Source organism: Mya arenaria, chromosome 9 (assembly GCF_026914265.1).
Source record: "Mya arenaria isolate MELC-2E11 chromosome 9, ASM2691426v1".
NCBI classification, from domain to species: domain Eukaryota; kingdom Metazoa; phylum Mollusca; class Bivalvia; order Myida; family Myidae; genus Mya; species Mya arenaria.
The window spans coordinates 51,432,884-51,452,585 of record NC_069130.1 but is presented as its reverse complement, the minus strand read 5'-3'; the positions used below and the strand labels follow the sequence as shown (position 1 = coordinate 51,452,585).

Below are 19,702 nucleotides of genomic sequence, written 5' to 3'. Positions count from 1 at the left end.
CATGTTTAGAAACAGTCTCAAATCGGAGTCTTGAATCTTCCAATACTTATATTAAACAATAACACAACATCAGCCCTATTGCATTCATTAGACGAGTTCGGTGCGATTGTCAAAACTAATGCTTCACTATAATGGTTAAAGTTAAACTTAAATCATTTCAGTTTTGAGAAATTTGTCTGTCTTTGGCCCAAGATGATTTATGTACGATTACCATATATCAACGCTCATGGTGTTATTATTGTTCAAATGACGCATGTGATATTTGTTTTTTTATGTTTTATAATGTGTATGTAGTCTTTATGCGACACTTCTAGTTTCCATTTTTTCCGGAACAAACTCGCGTTTCGCTTTCTTTTTCATGTCGCCATCGTAATTTCCCTATGTATAATTGTTCATAACGTAAAGAAATAGCAGCGGTATAAAAATTATCAATGCCAAACTAGCATCTGACAAAATAATTGAGAGACGAGATTTTGCTTTCGAATATTCCCGAGCGCAGATCAAATTAAAACTCACCGACTTAAAAAAGGGTAATGCATCGAAGACATGCGGTGATGTGCTTATGAGAGACAGAATTGGTACAGCATTAAACGGTCAGTACTTATTTTGTCAACACACATAATTTGGATTGATTTGTTTTATGCAGTATTATAATGTTCCCTTTGCATGATTTTTTAGATTGTGATGCCTGTATGCTTCATTGGTAAGAATAGCTGTCGAATAAAAAGACATTATTATTATTATTATTATTATTATTATTATTATTATTATTATTATTATCATTATTATTATTATTGATTCAATATAAACTTTATAAAGGACGTATTATTATTTTTTAACGTTAAAATAATAATAGAACAGTCAACGCATAAACTTTACGAGTGTTTAAAGGCATATGGATTAATGCCACAAAGACACATAGCAACAGAAGCAAGAAAACAAACAAAGATTACACACATATTTCAATAACACTATCAATTCATCGTGAGGTTACCAAAAATATATGAGAATTAAACCGTTGTACGTGATCACAACACCACTTATCTCAAAACATAAACATACGAGCAAACGAAAATATATTTGTAATACAGGGTCCAGCGCAGTAGCCAAAACATTTAACATCGGACCTGTGGGAGTAACACCATTCAGGACCCGGTCATCACTTACGAGACATACCACGTTACAATACAACACAGTCAAATCCGAGGGTAAATCATGCTTGTACTGAAGAAATGTTGGCTAGTATCATTTTATAACATTTATATTATCCTAGACACATTCTTTATCTTTTAAAATTGTGAGTCCAGAAAACCGTTGAACGGCATATTTATTTGATAGTGTAGCGATATTATGTTTTACTTGAATACTGTTGTTTTTTATGCGTGAATTGCCCATGACTTTTTATTGCCAGAAATTAGTAAGCGAAAGTGCAATAAATGATAAATTTAAGCCAACGCTATCATAGAACTGCGCATGTACGAACGGGTATCCTACAAAACAGTGCAAAATACAAAATATTACCGTGTATTAGGTGATGAGATGAAATAATATCCCTGATATGAAATGCAAGTTACATGAATATACAATATACAAGACAAGCAGCACACAACACAACAGTTCGAATACGGGCAACTAATACAAATATCATAATATGCGACATACTCACTTGCAGGTATAAACATATCATCCGACAGTTTCAACCGCTCTAGTTTACCTGAAAATACATATATAATAAACGTAATTAGTAATAACCCGCCAAAAGACAACCTCGCGAAGTTTTCCTGTATGTTTGTATCCCCTCAAATGACATTTGAAATACGAAAATACTTTACATTATTTTAAAACGACGACGGTTAATGACTGAATAAAATGAACAAAACAGAACATTATTCGCCATTATAAGTCACAACAAAATACTAAGTATAATATGTGTAAAAATTAAGAACAAAACATAGGAACACTGCCACACAAGCGATATAAATACAGTCGCACCCCTTTGACTTGAACTCCCAGGGACCGGCGATAATACCTCAAGCATCAAAATATTTGAACCAAGCGGGAATCCTTACCTTAAGTAAAACGAAATCGGCTCTTTACATCCGATTCAAGCCAACTTCTATTTCGAGCGAAACGAGTTCGAACCAACGGGGTTTACTGTATATCCATAGGTAGGATGATAACCTCGACATTGTTTTTGAAAGAATGTCCAATATCAGTTGATCTTAGGAATGAAACTAATTTTAATCTTAAATATGAGATATATAACAGTGGCAAGCAGCTGTTTTCATTTATTTTACATATAAAACTCAATTAATTTGGAGGTCAAGAACAAACTTAATATTTTAATCAATATGAATGTTTCCAAGAAACGAGCATTTTGTCAAAAACAATAAATATAGCTCTTCTGTAAAATATTAAACTGATATAGATGAAATATTTAGATAACTCATAGGGACGTTGCCGGTCGATCAGAAATTGGTATTTTGTTATACTTATATGACGACTTTAGTCCCTAATATCACAGATGGGAATTGCGTTCTAAGTGGCATTTTCGTCTCCGTCTATGGGATAAACTCAATAATATTACTAAGCCTAGTTCCGGATTTCTTTTGGAAATTACTCCCCCAAACAATAAAACAAATCATAGAAGCCAAACATTGCATCTAAGATAAAAAATAAATGAATACTGTACTATGATAACATTCAAATCCGTCAAACCATTCAGCAAAAGTTAAAACGTCACATGACGTAGAGGACGGACATTTAGAATATCAAATCCATGATTGGTAACTGCCTTGGAACGTTTGGTATAAAAGTATATCCTTCAATATAAGGATATAATAAGTTACAATTAGGATAAAAAAGTCATAATTAGGTTTTAATATGTCATGATTGGGCAAAAAAGTATTCCTAATTAAAAGATACTTTCTAGAAATCAGGCCTTATCAAATCATTATTATGACATATGTTTTTTTCAATGTATCTTAGTATTTCCTCATTACGAAATAGTATCTCCTAATTAGGAGTATCACATCATTTTGAGGTATGATCTCTTAATTAGGATACAATGAGCCATAAACAATGTAACCTTTTATTTGGAATTAGTATCTTCTAATTAGGTAATACTTTCTCCGTTGTGTTCTTACTAGAATAGTTCACAAGAGTGAGTGTAGGTAGCCGACTCTGAAAAAAGAGTTCTTGGGTTTGTTCCATAAAACAGGGGACGTTTCCATGGCCTCTCACAATGAACACTTGTTCCTACCCAGGAAATGGAATCAAAAGATATTCTATAAATTATAAGCTATAAGCCTTCGCAACAATTATTTAATAATAACATACATTAGTATCAGCTTTAAACTTGAGCTCATGAGCGTAAATTGCCAAATTGTCAGAGCGTACACGGCAACACAATATATCTAATTCATAGTAAATTAGTCCTATAATGCCTTATCAACAATATATTCATTGTTTTGGCAGGATATAAGTTCCCCTATAACAAGCCATATTCTTAAACATTGGTACATTAAAGTTATGTTCATTACGACTGCGACCTTTAAAAACAATAAATACTGCAAAATCATTAGTGTAAAAAGAGTTGATATTTGGCACTTCACTATTATATCGATATGTAAGTGAACCCTCTAAAGGGATAGATAGGGCCAAAGTCGAGACATCCTTGGATTGGTTAAATAGGTCACGACTTATTTAATTGGACTCTTTGTACATTTGTAATTTGAATGTATCAAAACAGTTTGCATTTGACAAGAATTGTGATTAGGCGATTCCACGAAATTGGAGAAATAAGCCCAATAAGACCATTTGATATCAATTTAGACAGTACATCTATTCAAAATGTGTATATTTCAATAGCAACTAGCTATTTATTGTTGTACTCAACGGATACTTTCTCACATCCAATTCTTCATTGTCGTCCATTTTTTTACTTTTCGGTTTTTCATTGCTTACTGGATGACATATATGCAGACTCTTGAAGAAACATCGAAACTGGCCGTTTGACCGTAACATTTTTGAAGAGTAAGTTGCGTATTCATATGATTGAATAACAGTGAAAATAATGTACTATATATAGCACTCCAAAAGGAATGTTTTGGTTTCAATATGTCAGAAAAATATTGCCGATACGTATAAAATAATTTAAATATATTGCATTCCGTATTATATTGAGAATCATTTTAAGCCTTTCGCTGATTTAAACTCATACAAGGTTTTATTATCAGTGAATGCAAGTGCAATATTTATAGCATCTTAAAAAGTGGAATCTAAGATTAAGCATGGATTATGTTCGGCAATAAATAAATGATTCATTCCAAAGGGAAAATCAACATCTGAATTGTCTAGTATTTTAGGAGTCCGCCATTCAACAAAGAAGGGCACATTATCATGGTCTATCACATGGTTCGCAGTATTGTTTCTGCCAGGTAATGGTGTCGAGAACGATTCAAATCAGCAGTCAGCTGTCATCAAAACACCTCAACTAAATCAGTATAAACTGAAAAAGACATATTGACGCAACAAAAAAAAAACGTACGCAACATCAGCAAATGCTACCGCTCAATTGTAATACGTCCACAAGCATGTCACAAGATTTAATAGCCATTTTATGATAAATTATGTTTAAATTTATTGTTAAGTACATGGAAGATTAATATCATTCTCTGTAACATTCAACACTACTAGAAATCCTGCATCATTTATCTTCTTGCTTGTTTCATAAATCAAAGGACAAGATCTACTGGGATGCCTAAGCCTGTGTTAATTGTTGTTCATATTCACCCGATGTTATTGATGCATACTTTGTGGGCTTTTAAATAACTTACTGAATAAAGCAAATGAATGACTATACTGTTGTTTGGAGGTTGTTATCAATATTAACTGAATGAAGATTTGGCGAGTGTCATCTGCTTAACGAGTTTCGGTTGTTAAGGCCCATGATTGAATGTGAACGTGCACTGTCGATTAAATCTAGTTTAGATAATGGTTATTGTAAATACATTCTACTGTCATTAGTAAAGAAAACTGTTCAATTATATCGTTTTATTCGCATTAACTGTCATTTTCCGACATTTTAAGGAGATGAAATTTTTTATTTTAGATATCAAAAACATAATTCATCCAATCCAGCTTTCAGATGTTAGTAATTTTAATTAGTTGATTCGTTGGACAAAACATACTTTTAAATAGTATGCCGGTTTCCTAATCGATACGTGCACATTAACAAGCACCGTCCTATAATTCATTTTAATTCAGTAAACAGGCATTGTGTAATTCCATGGTATGATATTTTCTTTTAAGCTGCCCGAGGGAATTGCAATATCCGTCGTTTGAATATTCCTTTGGGAGAAAAAAGATAAGGACTCTAGAAAGAAATTGATCGCATTTGAGCACTAAAATTCAATTAACAAACAAAATGTAATTTAATACCTTTACAAATCTGACAGAATGTTAACTAATTCGATCCAAAAAATGGTTTGCATTTGCGCAGTAAAATACAATTAAGAAACATAATAATTTTAGTTTAAATTAAATACTACATTTAAGACAGATGGTTGCCAACTTAATCTAAAAATAAAGGGTAGTATCTTCTGTTTTCCATTCAAAGACAGTTAATGAGACTATACGGTTATAATGGCTTCATATGCCACCGATAATTACTAAGAAGCTGTAAATGTTTTAAAATAACAGTTTATTTATCATGAACACAACGACCCAAGACATTTGAATTTTTATTTATGAAATTACGTTAACATAATGTTAAAACTATCTGTCACACTTTCTAAACACCACATACTCGATATGTCCTATAAGTTGTATATAACGCTCACATAATGCTGACGTACTTTGTATTGATTCGAACATGTCCTTCATCAAATAAAGAAATGCTCATGAGAAACACATACCTTTAGTGTTTTGAATAAACAAACTTCCTGTCACCGAGACAATAATGAAGAAAACAAGCAGGATTTGTTTCATGATAACTATCAAACTTGAATTTTAATAGTAATTAATAGACACGTATAAATTAAACGAAATACCGTATCAGCATATTCCATAAAATGCAAACACTTTGATCGGAGTTGTGGTAAACACATTTCAATACCATTTCTTGAATCTCTGAACAGATGGAAATATATATACAGTATATAAATTATTGCTTAATATTTTCCGGAAAATCTGTATTGTCTTGTCTATAGCAAACGCTATAATGTATGTATTAAAAAACTTTTACCTCCAGTCGATACATATTGCAGTAGTTCAGTGGCAACTACACAGTATGGCAAAGTAGCGGAAAAGTAAACACAGGCCCTGTGTAATGATTTAAGGGTACGCCCTATTACACAAGCTGAACGAGAGACACAAGCGACTGAATGAGGTGTTGTCGCACCATGCGCCACTGAAAGAAAAACGAATAAAATTTGAAACACAACCAGCCTGGTTTACTGACGAAATAAGGTTGGCTATAAAAGAAAGAAATCGACTCAAAAAGCGTCAACATTGGTCGGAATATAGACTTTCAAGAAATAAAGTTACTCGATTAGTACGGCAAACCAAGAAAGATTATTACAATAAAGCTGTTAAAAACTGTAAAGATTCTAGGCTGTTATGGAAGAACCTCAGAGAGTTGAATGAAAATAATAATGACACTACAAACAATAATAGTATAATATTACCACAATACCTTCATTCAAACGGAATAAATGTTGTTGGCGATGCACAAATATTAGACGTGTTCAACAAGCATTTTACTGACATATCCGATTGTATCAGTAAATCAGTGTTCGATGAAACACATTTTTCAAAACTTGGTACTAAATGAAATAGTTTGCTAAAGGGTCAGTACTTTGATATATCTTACATCACCCCATTAGAGGTAAAAATATATATTGATAAGCTTAATACGACGAAAGCTACAGGATAAGATGGAATAGGGCCTAATATCCTAAAACAATGTAGTGACTGTATTGTTATACCTCTAACGTCCATTATAAATAATAGCATACGGCTAGGAATATTCCCAGACTCATTTAAAGAGGCTAAGGTTTTGCCTATATATAAATCTTCTGGTCGCAATGATCCAAATAATTATAGACCAATTTCTATCCTTCCAACACTGTCAAAGGTGTTTGAACGGCACATGGCAGGTCAAATTAAAACATTTTTAAAAAATACGAATATCATACATGAATTTCAATTTGGGTTTCGAGAAAATCATTCTTGTCACACAGCGTTGATAAGAATAATTGATGATTGGATTGATGGAATTGACAATGGAAACTATGTAGGTGCTCTCTTCCTTGATTTACGAAAGGATTTTGATCTAGTAGATCACCAAATACTTTTACATAAATTGAAATTATACAATTTCAGTGATAATACCGTTCAACTGATAGCTTCGTATTTAAAAGAGAGACACCAAATTGTAAAGTTTGGGGGTTACCAATCTTCACGAAAATGTATAAGGTCTGGAGTTCCTCAAGGATCCATTCTTGGACCTATTCTTTTTCTTATATATATTAATGACATTACCTTTGAAATAGAAAATTCCTTGATTGACTTATATACTGATGATACTACACTATATGCAAAAAGTTCAAATACGCAGGGAATTGAACGTACGTTTCTAATAAATTTAGATATAATATCGGAGTGGTGCAAAATAAACAACATGGCAATACATCCATTGAAAACGAATTGCATGTTGCTGGGTTCAAATGCAAAGTTAAAAAATGCATGTGCACTCAAATTATTCGTAGACAAAGTACTTTGAATATGTAACTTCGAAGGAATTGCTTGGAATTGTTATTGAATCATTATTGTCATGGAACCTGCAAGTTGACTTTGTCTGCAAGAATGTAACTCCAAAGATAGCTCTTTTAAAATGCTTGATTACTTTTTAACGGATCAAATGAGACTTTTGTTTTATAAATCGTATATACTTCCTATGTTTGACTATTGTTGTAGTGTTTGGGGGGAAAGCAAGCAAACGCATACGAAACGAATAACCATGCTTCAAAAAAGAGCTGCTAAAATTATTCTCTTTAAGCATATTAGAACGCCATCGCATGAATTATTTAAACAATTAGAATTGCTTCAATTTAAATACCGTTGCAAATATCAAACGGTTGTTATGGTATATAAATCTATTAACAATCTTACACCGAGTGATATAAGAGACATTATAAAGTTATCAAACAATACAAGATATGGATTGCGATCTTCTACGCGACAAGACATTGCCCATATTCGACATAAAACTCAATACAAGAAACACTCGTTTGCATGCTACAGTGGGAAAGTTTGGAACTCTTTACCAGAACGAATACGTAAATCGAACACGGATAAGTCATTTAAAGCCTGCTGCTCTATTTACATCATCAATTGCAAAAACCGTTGTAAGAAGTTTACGCATAATTCCATGACTATTGTTTTTACATTATATATATCTCGAATAAGGTGATAAATACAGGTGTGACTGTCCTACTTACTCAGTTAATAAATTTTAATGATACGATTTGTTAACATTTAGGTACAAAATGATGTATTGTTCGGCATTGATGTTAAAATTAATGTATTATAATCATGTTTCTTTATGTTTTCGTATAACATTTTAATACGTACCCTTTTGAAATAACATAGATTTATTGCTTGCGTTTTCATTCTAAGCATTTATGTGTGTGTGCGTGTGTATGTTTCTTTCAGAAGGCCACATTGTAAATAAGTCGTGTGTTATGTTTGTTTATAATATGATGCCTATGTCTTAATGTGTTACCTTCTTTAAATAAAGTTATTATTATTATTATCATTATTATTATTACACCTGACGCACAAACAACTAAGACAAACATGCATACATGCATCATAATAGATTTTTCAATACATGTTGGGGTTACCGCCTAGGAACGGTCAGCGGAACGGACATTCACTGGGAATTCAAACTTGTTTCTGATAACTCAGCCTCACTTCTGGATATCGCCTCATTTACGAAATTCACTTAAATTGTGACTAAGAATTTATTAACATACTTTCAATACGTCGTCTATTCGAAGAAAAGTCTAGATGATGGCTAAGAAAAACCCGACACGAAGGATATTACCAGTAAAGAGTAAACGAATATAACTTTTGGATAATAACCTGTGGAAACACTGTTTATGCGGACTTTTATATACAGATATATTTAATATGTGTTAACAACTAAATAAAAACACAGCGATCCAGTTCACTGACCAACAGTACAGTTATTAAGCGGAATGTACTCCTGACTCCTTTTAACTGTACATAGTGAACCGGATAGCTGTGTTGAGATTAAGGTTGTTTTACTTTTGGATATTCAAGCATTTGAGATTTTCTGACATTGTTCAACTGCAGTTATTAATAGTTTCTTAATGCTAGATCGATTGTCGGATTGATTCCTTTGGTAAAATTAAAGAAAAAAATGTTTCAGGTTAATTGTCACTTATTGTTCACAGGTCATATAACACGAAATTAGGAGTTCATTCCAATCAAACTTCTGTGGGTTTTCCTCCCTGTCCTTAAACTTATCCATGACGCTACGCTATTGTTCGCATGCCTCATGTATGTTTTTCATTTTTACAAATTTGAATATATACAATGCATATAAAGTCTGATCATAAGTCTATCACTTGCATGCATTATAACGTTTTACACACATATATACTAAGTACAGCTTAAAGAAAATTCGACTTGAAGAAAATGTTTTGTGTATGTTTAATCTTGGCGCAAAGTTAGACTTGCAACTTCCGTCCATCGGTCTAGTCAATGATGCTTGTACGAGGAACACGCGTGACAGTAATTATCAAAGCGTGTTAAACAAATTCAGACCGATCACAATTTAATATACTTGATCATTATATTTTATATCGAAAAAGTATTGGTTACTTTTCAATTTTAATTATGTTAGAATTATATTTCCAATTACATAAAAAACACATTTAAAAATTGTATGTGCATCTTTTAGACATAAGCTTATACATAAAAATAATTGAAAAACTATTTTAAGGTTGGTAAAATTGATATTTGGACAAACAATAATCCATAAATTATCTTTTATAAAGACACGCAAGACAGTATTCAATACCATGGATGATAATTCAATGACACACCCATCCATCTATGGTACTTCACACAGAAAACAGGGAAAACTGCTGAAAGGGAACATTGATACTTAGGTTTACCGTTGGAGTGACAATTAAAAGAAACATATACTTAATACTAACATATTTTACACGATTTTGTCATTCAGTGTTATTACTTGGGCATTTATTCTCGTGTATAGTCCCTCTGCTGGTGATCAGATAAAACATAAATTGCTCAGTGTCAAATGATGTGTCATTAAACTAAGAACATTGTCATCCAGTAATTAAATCGTTTTAAAGCAACAGACATCCGACGCCTATGACCTTCCTGAGGGATACTCAATTTACATTTTTTTTTATTTTAAGTTGCCATTTCGATTAATGCTTTATTAAGGGATAAACACAGCAAGGATTGGTATTAAAAGCTTTTTCAACAAATAAAAATCAATATATAACTGTTTCCCCATTTACTGCATTACTTTTAGTGCCATACTATCAAAAACATTGAATGACATGTACCGTTTAACATAAGGATATGAACAAAACAATAAGTCTTACTGGCAGTCAAAATATGTGTTTACCAATATTCTATTGCAGATTGATTTATTCCCCACTTGTAAAATTATCACAGACGGAATTTGAAGAACACTTTTGCGGAAGAAATATCGGTTTATAATTCAAAGAATAATCAAACATTACCGATTTGCTCGAGATACTTAACTTAGAAGACAGATGGTTGCTTTATTTTGAAGTTATTTATCACTGGGAGAAATTCACGTGAAAGCATTACCGCACTACAAGCGCTCTAAGTTTGATTTAGACAACAACTTTTATTATAATACAGAAAAAGTCTAAACAACAGTTCTTACAAAAATCAAAACTCTTTTTTTTCAGTTTCGATTTTTTTTTTGAAATTAAGTTCATAATTTATAATTTGTTGTTAAAAAGTAGGGAGTCTGAAATTACGGTCAAGATTATTATAAGCCTATGATACAATGGATTGAAGCAATACAGTTTACATGTCACACACATGGGTTCGGTTCGGTTGCATGAATCACAAATGAATTTTGCATATTTGATTACTTACTGATCGAGATATGTGCAGTACATTTGTGTCGACAAATGTTAAATGTTGATAATAGCTGGAAAATCATGCAACGTAGTGTATGGCACTAGACATGTTGGTAATAACGGTTTTGAAAATTCAATCATTCTTAAAAAAATACATGAAGCTATTGTCAAATGAGTACATATATAATAAAGTACATATATATATATCCATATAATTACAATCCACCGCTCTCTTTTAAAAGAGTCATACAACCTAAACCTTTTTAGATAACTGTGTATTTCAATATATTTTAAACATACGTATTCGAAATTAATTGAATAACGACGCCCTGAAATGAAATATGATATCAATGTTGTATGATATGATCCAGGTAATAGTACGTAACTATATGTATATCCTGTATGCTGATTGCATTGTTTACAATAATTTATAAATGATATAAATTTTATTTCCACTTACAATAGCAAACGTACGCGACCGGGCCATCAACAAGCATAGGAACTGTGGTGTTAAAACACACACTAGGTTCTATATTTATGGACTGATCAGGTAATGGCTATTACAAATGAAATTTCACGGAAATACTTGTTAGCAGTTAAATATACAAAATTAAACACTTAATGTATCCACTGTTTCGTAATTAAATGTAAATGAATCATAAGATGAATGGTTAGTGTTACATCGATACGTCGTATGATTCAGGACTTTTATTTTGATAGTCTAGTCTCATTGATGGCATGGACTCGTTAAGCTCCCTATGGTTTTAAGCCATGATATGGTCACAATATATTAAGCAGTATGTGTTATAATGTTCTTTAATTAAGGAATGCATTCACTACTTATATTTACACCAATAGTTCATTATTTCATTCAAGAATTGTTAAAAAAAATCATTTAAAAAAAACTTTCAGTAACCCATTCCTATCCATTCTGTAAATAGAACGACCCGGAAGCATTTTTAATGACGTCACAATATCGCGAGAAACCACTTGAATTCACATTTAAACGTAAAATTCAATCAGTTATGGCAACTATACATTTAAAATTAAAAAAAAAACTAACACTTTCTAAAATGTTGATTTATATTTTACGGGATCTTCTGACACAATACAAACAATAACAAGATAAACATTTTTCATGTATTTTGTTATGCAATGAATTGCGATCCGAACATATCCGAAGATGTTGCGTTCATCGATTGATGAACGCAATTGCCGAAATGACGTTCATTTAAGGAATGGAGGGATTTTGTAGTCTGTTCTCATTCTAATTTGGTATATGTATGGGTAAACTTATTTTATCATTGTCGTTAGGTAAAATTAAAGTTTTAATAAAAGAGTCACCAATGCTCGAACATTTTTTTAAATCGTAGATTTTATTAAATCATTCTGCGTGATTAACACTACAGCTATTTTGTCCGTTTTTTTTTCAGAAAGTGTTGTGGGATTTAAATATTAGTATTATAAGTTGTACAATATTTCATTCGGGTATGATTTTGTGGTCATTAAAAACAGTGTCAGTGAAAATAATTGATACACGTTTTGTGTTTGGACATAAGTAAATCTTGAAAGAAGGACCAACTTGCACACATATTGCTTCGAATAAAAGAAGGAATAATCTTTGTTTTAAGTCTCCATTCGAAGCAAATGCTGCCTTCCGACGTAGTATTTATGACGCGACACGTTATGCGGTATAATCACATTGATTTTTAGACGGAGAACTTTACTCGATTTATATCAAAACGAAAATAGTGTGCTGAGCTTGATTCTTTAATAAAAGGATTTGTTCAAGTTTCGAAGTTCGTTCGAGAAATGTTTGCCTCGATGTTTCGAAAACATTCGGGTAATTACTCGGTAAATTATTTCACAACATATTGTCATGGCTACATTTTCTCGCCTTTTCCCGGTAACGGTTGGTTGCCAAGGAGACCTGTCAACTCAAAGAAAATATCATTGCAATTTAGGGTCACTCTGGGTGACTTTGACGGGCTTGTTTTTGGTAGTGTAAGGCCTCGTTAATGTTGTTTTTTTTAAAACTAAGTAGTTCCTTTCAGGCGAATTCAATAATCAGGACATGACGAAACAATATTTTATTGTGATTTTCGAAAATCATACATATATTCGTATCTGTATAACCGTTGATTAGTTTCGCAGAGTTCGGTTAAGCCCAATTTGCATAAAACATAATCAGAGAGTTGTTATTGTAATTAATTCCTTGTAGTTCTAATTCAAAAACCGATTCTTTCTTTGAAAAGATTCATCGTACTTATTAATATCATTGAGAATTGATTTGCTAAATTATTCCGATTAATAGTTTTTGCTGCTGATCATTAATGTTCGTGCTTGATGCAAATGGTACGCCATTAGTATCCACAAACGTTTTTTTATACATAATTATGTTCATTAGTCTCGTCTGGATTAGTAATCATCATAATTCAGACACGTACAATGCCGAGACAGGATCATTCGACAAAGATATAAGTTGTTCACGTAGGTCCGTTAATTTCATAAGATAGTAAAGACAGTCGACTCTTTATGTGATGGGTGAAAAAAGGAGCCATAGTTAAAGGATAATATTTATTGCCTTCTAGGTACATACATTGATTTAAAGCTTCAGATAAAAGGCATATATACATACGAATATAGCCTAACATAGAAGGAACTATGTTGAAAATAAAATTGAGAAATGTTTTTAAGTATCTAATTTCTTTAGAATGAAATTAACATCAGTCACGATTTGTAATAATACTATTACAGTGCGTGTAATTTACGTCGTATAAATTCCATGACAACCACTATTTGAAATAACATTTTTTATTTTCCAAGACATTAAGCTGTCCCATACTATCTGGTTATGGATATAATATTCTTTCTTCCAGTTGCTTAACATTGAGATGACAAATTAAAGTACAGGGTGAAATAGCGAAAGACTGTTTTGTAAACTCGAAAATCTTATTTTTTTCAGAATAAAATTAGCATCAAAAGGCCACGATTGCCAATACCGAAAAACAAAACTCAAAACACAACCAACATACATAACAACAACAACACCACTAACATCACATTATTAATGATTGAAGTAAAAGTTAACAATATACTTATAAAAATATACTCGAATTAACAGTTGCATTATTTTTCGGAGACCAAATTTGCTACTCATAGTATCATGGAAATAAATCTCAATTCGGCATGGCCTTGCTATAATGTGTCTCGTATTCTCTTTGCAATATTCCCACATTATTTACTATGAGTTGTCGAAGACACCTGATTTCAATTAAAACAAGTTGATAGGACAGAAATTTATTTCATGTCAACCGTCGACAACGATGTACGCCTAATTGAATTGGTACAATGAGTTAGTTAAGCCTTTTGGTCCATAATTTGCCGCTTATTTTTGCAACAGGCTGGGAAGGAAAGCAGTGGTTAAATTTGCCTTCATTATAAAGAAAACAATGAAACTTACAAAAAGGTATTATATTGAACTTGTTGTAACTATTTCATAATACTTCGTTAAGCTTATCACGTTTTGAATGTTCAAATGTCAAGTTCCATGTACAGAATGTGATATAAAATGAAAATCTGTTTGACAACATTAAAAAACATTATTTATCAGTATTTCCGTTCATGCACTGTTCCTATGTAGCCCGATAAAATTTAAATTATTTTCATGCTAGCACGCTATTCAAAACGGGTTTTGTGAGTAACATTACAAGGTGTTATAAATTCAAAAACGCTAGCCTAGGGAATTTGATTGTTCTGCATTGTTTATTAGTGACAATGAACCGTTCCAATAGACATTGTTGGACCACATTATTGTAAAATATGTGATCATCTAAGATGATTTGTATTTAGACAATTTGTTAAAATAAAACGGTCAAACTGAGATAGAACTGTCTACACAAACATTGTCGCATTTATTTGTATAATGCATTTTAGACATGCAAAATGACCCAAATAGTGTCACCCGCGTGCATTATAGCTATTATTGTTGCAGATCTGCGATGCCACACGGACATGATTGGGTTTTGATCTGATTTATGAATCATGAGCATATCGCAATATTTGAAGGTACACTGTCGTTTGGTCAATGAGCTTATTGTTCGAGACTTTCGATCACAAATTATATTACCTAGTTTTGTGGAATTACTGATATAAATAATTCTGCAAGGCTTACTCTCTTGATAGCAACCTCTCTTTGACCACAACTTTCATCAATCACTTCTGTCATTATTCTTTGAAGTTTGGTATGTGCCCTGCCAGTATCTAAACTCATTTTTCACTTTATTTGATTCTCGTATATTTTTTGGATTAATTTTGCCGAAAAGAAATATTAAAAAATAGGCCTATAGGACTAAAATAATTATCAGCATTGTATGGCTTCGTTCTTTGTTTAAAGGAATATTAATCTTGTTACAAACTTAAACGTAACTTGCATTTTGGTGAACTAATATAAATTAACTGGGATAAGGTTAGACATTCAAATAAGTTTATATTGATGTTTATGCGTCATAGGAATATTTGTTTAGAAAATAATAGACTAGAAGGAAATACAATTGCTGCGGATGAATACAACTACGACATATATTACAGTTATTCGCCGTCACAATTCAAATGACGTCTGTTTAAAGAGCGCAAAAAGAAGTCAATTTCAGTATCATTAACGGATATGAGACATTACATCTACTTATATACGCATGCTACTTATTGAACGATGTCCTTGACATTACATATGATACAAAAATGTTCTTACGACCTAATCGCCTTTGCGCTTGCGTAGAAAAAAGAATCACTCAGGTAGTGATCGCAGGAGCTATACCATGCTCCCAAGTACATATACAGTGGTTGATAAAAATATATTTTAGCCTTTTCCATCACCATTCATTATTTCCAAATGATGAGCATTTATACAACAATTGGATTGGAGGACAATTGTCATGTACGTTAAACATTTTCTGACGTCAACTTAGTATAATCTGGAAACGAAAAATCCTTTTATAAAAAAGCTAGACATGACTTGTTGTAATATGATGACGTCATTACAACAAGTGTAATCATATGATTTAAAAAAGCATGTAAACAGCGAATCTAACTAGATTTACTCTTATTATTTATTTTTCTATTTTTAAACTGAAATCGGCATTGATATGTGGAGTTTGACTCATCAGTGGTTCAGGTAATACACATAAGGGTTTTTCGTTTTGTTTTGACTGGAACAACACAAAAATAACAAGATGACAGTCGTCGTCATTTATTCGAGTACACACATAATTGTTACTCTTATTTAGTAATGCTCTTTACGATGAATTTTCTAATTTAGAGTTACTCGTGATTCCATTGATAAAAGTCATCGAGAAAAGACTAGTTTATACACGTATGCTATCATGTTCTTATATAATTCATATCCAGTTTTATATATCTTCAAATGTTTTTTCTTATCTACCAATCAACATCAAAACCGAGTCAACTACTCTTCTTTGAGCATTTCATAATCATCTGACAGAAGATAAATTGTTTAAAATAATGATAAAAAAGTAACGTTATTGCAAAAAAAAATTGAAATGCTTTTTTAATCGTTATAAAAACATTTTGTTTATACTTGTAAGACTATAACTGCATTTAATTTCAGCCAATAAGTATATATCCATAGCTCTTAGATGGCTCCATTAGTATGACTTCACTCCATTAATATTTTACTTCGTGCTATCTAACTACTACGTAATGGAATGGAGCGAAAAAGCAGTACACACTATAAAAGGATCTGAGGCATTTTTAATTAAATTGATTCATTTGATTGGCTTTAACTTCTATGATTTCTGTTGATTCGAAGCCAAACAAATATTTGCGAGTATCAAACTTTGCGTTGCAATAACTGTCTTATGTCTTATATATCACCTTATGTATACACTTATTTAGAAATGTGAAAATTATTTTCTCTTGCGATAACTCTTGTACCAGGTTGTTTCATTAAGAAACATGGGAGTGGTGTTTTGGTTTTTTAACTAGGGGAGATTTTTAACAATGCAGCACATGTGACAAAGCTGCATTCTTGCAGAACGACCGTTTTGATAACTTTTCTTATTTTTTGTCTTGGAATCACCCAATTTTTGCGTAAATGTTTGAAAACCACTAACATGAAAATCGAATCTCAGATTTTCATATTACGTTCAAAAATTGAAGTTTTATTCTTAACAACTCATTTTTCTTAAAGCGTTAGTATTACCTTTATCCATTAAACATTCAATTTCGAACATACGTATGGCAACTGCGATCTGATCGTTTGTCAGCAGTCTCATATCAAGGGTTAACAGACATTAATGCAACACTTTGTTCATATCAAGTCAATAAAAATGTTAAAACGGTCAATCTGTAAGAGCTTTAAAACACAACATTGCTTATAGAACTGTTGTCAAAATCTGCCCACGAAAGACTCAGGCCAATTAAGTTACCAAACATATTCAATTGGTTAACAACATGTGTGTCGCTCTTATCTCTTATGTGTTATTAATCTAAAAATGATAATGCCCATTTTGTGGTCATATCTACATTATTAATCCATAACCGTATAAGATGTGTTACAATTATGGTATGCATTGTTTCAGCGATCAAATTTCAATGAAACTTTAGATATTAAACGAAAGAAGCGTTACGAGTATATGATTACATTTCAGTTTCAGTAGTTCATTGTAACATAGTCCAGCTTAATTGTAAGATGACCTTGCTAGACACTAAACAAATCGGCAAATACAGTAAGTAGTATGCCGCTAATACATCACTTTACATGGGTGAATAATAGCTCTCATCTTTGTTTCCCCGTTTAAAATAGCGCATACTGGTTTCCCAGTTTAAATCAAATCTGTTTATGAGTACAGATAAATATTCCGACGCTATATTTAAACTTACCTGGATTTACATAGTAGACAACCCTAGAAAAATACGAATTGGAAAAATGCGCAAAAACTGCGTAAGATGCTTTTTCTGTAAGCGATGTGATACAGGAGTAAGTAAGATTCAATGCGTTGTCACAATGATGTTAATTTTATGTACGTTTCAGACAATATTCTGTTGTTTTTTTCTCTGAATTGAACTTCTTCTGTCTAGCCTCTTTAAAGTATTCAGTAATGATATTTGAAGTTTTATATATGCCATGTTCATTCGCTTTAGAATAAACAATATTCCTATTAGTGTTATGAGAAAGTTCTAGAAGATTTTGTTGGGCAATCTTCTTTAATTATGTAAAGCTAAATCTTCTATAAAGGTCTCACCAATGTTAGATATATTCCTAAAATCTTGAATTTCATTTAATTATTATGAGAGGATTAAATTCAATCTTTTGTTGTTATTATTTTGAAAGTATTGTTGTATGAAAATGGGGCTCGTAAAGGTTGATCAATATGTTTTGTAGATTTGACTCTGATGACATTAAAAATACATTTTGGTAAATTGTAAATAAGGATTGTTGTTTGCTATAGTTTGCTGCTTGTGTATGTTTCTCTGCTGCATTTGGAGGCCATACCAGTAGAACAATATGTGTGCTATATATATATTAGTCCTTTCAACATTCACAGCTTTGCACCTACGATAGGTCTCACGGAACGTTTGTTAAGTAATGGTAGGCTGTTTTTTGCTAGTTCGTCGTGCATCAAATGTGCTACAGATGCTATTAAAGTATTTGTTTAATTGATACTTGTATCATGTATTTTACGATCAACGCTTTTTTCCACTGGTCCAGGAGATGTTGGACAAAATGTGTCACCGGTTTTGTTTCATTTAGCGAAATTAAAGGGAAAAAATAGATTTTACATCATAAAACATTAGTCTTTATCTTAAATATCATAAATTAGAATTCTTTATCAATATTAAGAAGATAAGTTGAAATTTGCTGAATTTGGGACCTGTTAGCTGGACGGGATACTATTATAAGGGACCTGTTCGAGTTTCGAAGTTTGTTCGAGAAAATGAGGCCTGGTTGTCATGATAATATTTAATGTTATTACACGAAAACTCATTTAACGACAAAATACCACGGCCATAGTTTACCGAATCCTTCCAGCACTTGTTGTCCTGCGATCCAATGAACTAGGTCGTAGAGAAAATGAACTCGACCTTTTTGGGATTTTGAGGGTATCTTTATGTATCATGGTTTCGGTGCCGTCGGTTCCACCATATCCGTAAGAATTTGACTTCGGCTATATTTGTGAAAACAACGAAGTTCCTTAGAGACGAATAGAAATCGAAGTTATTCTTCTGTTATTTTATATCCATACTCTCAAGACAAACATAAAACGGATGAAAAACGCAATGGCGATTACCGAAAGTCTTTTATTATTCCATGCCTGAAAAGAAGACATTTCCTTCGTTTCGGCACATTCCGAATAAGTCCGTTTCTGCATGAAACCAATTCAAAAAGCCCTAATTGTAAACTATGCTTAACTACAGTTTAATTCACAATCTTATCTTTCCATGAACAATAATAACCGGAATTGTCAATATCATAACGGCTTCATTTGCTCTATTGTGTC

At 32.1% G+C, this 19,702-nt stretch overlaps 1 protein-coding gene across 1 annotated transcript in view; it reads left to right on the top strand.

The window, feature by feature from the left end:
• LOC128246159 (uncharacterized) overlaps positions 1-19,702 on the top strand; it is a 121,940-nt gene that overhangs the window by 92,396 nt on the left and 9,842 nt on the right. The gene's annotated exons all lie outside the window — the stretch shown is intronic.